We start from the raw sequence: 2098 nt of genomic DNA, 5'->3' as shown, positions 1-2098 counted from the left end.
TCTCTCTCTCCCTCTCCCTCTCTCTCTCCCTCTCCCTATATCTCACACACACACTCATCCTCTCTCTCTCCCTCGCACCACTAAGATGAGCAGCAGGGTCTCGCAGTGGGGCGAGGCTTCCCAGGCTGAGGCCGTCAGGGACATAAAACATGACGGTCGGGTCGACACCAATCAGTCAATCGCCCGCAGGTTCCCTTTGATTAGCACCTCTCTCCAGGAAAATAAAGTCGCGATTCAGGTTTTAGCTCCCTTTCGAAGTGGAACAGCACCAGAGTACAGCACTGTTGACAGTTGCGGCACGAAACAGCTGCCCGGCAGGAAAGAGTCAAAATATACCACACTGGTGGAAATCCTGATAGCTGGAAGTAAAAACTCAAGCAAACCAAAGAGTTCCAGGGTGATATTCATCCGTGCGGTACATTACTTCAACCAGTCACAGTGCAGGGCCACCACCTGGTTGGATTCGATCACTTGTCAGCAGAGAACCCCTTTCCGAAGTGATGCACTCCCCACATTCGTCTCTGACAACAACAATAATTGACGTTTCTCCGCCTGCCCTGGTGGTGCACGAGACCCGCGGGTCCTCGCCCAGCCCTGCTGCCCGCTGGTGATGGTGCCGGTGCCCCTCCGCACACACTACGGGCGCGGCGCGCGGTGCGGCAGGTGAAGCGGGCGTTATGTCATGAGTGGGGACCGCGGGACCCACCACCGAGGGCGGGGCCGGGCCGGGCCGGAGGACCTCCTGTTCTCACACGCCACCGGGCCCGCACCCGCACAGCCCTCAGCGGAGAGGGCCGCGGGAGCCGGTCGTTCGAACAGTCGCGTGAGCTGGGGCTCCGCCCGCTGAGAGGCCCCCCGCCCACTCCACGGAGAATCGGTTCCAGCACCGAATGGGGTTGGTCCGGGGCCCCAGACGGCTTCCGGGACCGCCAGCCCCATGGCCTCCCCGCAACGCCATGACCACACCCAGGTCGGGCCGAAGTCGCTGGCGAAAAGTGAAAAGGGCGTAAGTCCAATGAAAAGTCCGTGGACTGCCGACGTTTTCACTTTTCACCTGTGAAGTGTCCTGGGGGACTCTTGCCTGACGGCCCGGGCGGTTGTGCACGAACGCCTGCGCTCGCGGGGGTAGGCCCTCCCGTCGTGCACGCGTGCCCCACTGCTGCCTACCTCGGCAGGCGCTCCCAGCCCCCGAGCTCGGTAGGCACTCCCGGCGTGCACGCGTGCCCCACTGCTGCCGCTGCCTACCCCCGCAGGCGCTCCCAGCCCCCGAGCTCGGTAGGCACTCCCGGCGTGCACGCGTGCCCCACTGCTGCCTACCCCCGCAGGCGCTCCCAGCCCCCGAGCTCGGTAGGCACTCCGGCGTACACGCGTGCCCCACTGCTGCCGCTGCCTACCTCCGCAGGCGCTCCCAGCCCCCGAGCTCGGTAGGCACTCCCGGCGTACACACGTGCCCCACTGCTGCCTACCTGCGCAGGCGCTCCCGGCCCCCCGAGCTCGGTAGGCACTCCCGGCGTACACACGTGCCCCACTGCTGCCTACCCCCGCAGGCGCTCCCAGCCCCCCGAGCTCGGTAGGCACTCCCGGTGCAATTGACTTGTTTTTCAAACTCTTGTGTTTTGCCTCTCTGACCACGTCATGCCGCCGAGCCCTGCCCCGCAACGCCGCACGACCGCGCCGCCCAAATAATCCCCGCAGAGTAATGACGGGTGGCAACACTTAAATTATTGACTGCCTCGCACGGACCGGAGCCGGAATCATATGGATGGAGGCGCAGCAAGGACGCCGCGCAGCCGACTGAACCATCAGGGTACCATAAACACCAGTCCGGTCGGAAAATGTTGACCGGCAGTCAGGCGTGTACATGTCTAAAATTTTGAAACGCGCGACGATCTAAAAGCTCTTGTCTAAACTCTTTTAAATGATTGGTTGCTGGACGTCGTGTTTGTCTTTCTCCCACCGCGGCACATCGCGGGCGCGCCTCGCCGCCGCGCCCCAAGCCAAAGGCAGCGCGTTGTAGTGCGTCGCGCTGCGCCCACAGGCAGACGCAGCTCCTGTGCATACGTGATTGTTTTCGCAACATTTCCCCCCTCCGCGCGCA

Source organism: Frankliniella occidentalis, unplaced genomic scaffold (genome assembly GCF_000697945.3).
Source record: "Frankliniella occidentalis isolate FOCC.00 unplaced genomic scaffold, Focc_3.1 Scaffold28, whole genome shotgun sequence".
NCBI classification, from domain to species: Eukaryota; Metazoa; Arthropoda; class Insecta; order Thysanoptera; family Thripidae; genus Frankliniella; species Frankliniella occidentalis.
The sequence above is the reverse complement of the archived record's forward strand: the minus strand, read 5'-3'. Positions refer to the sequence as shown.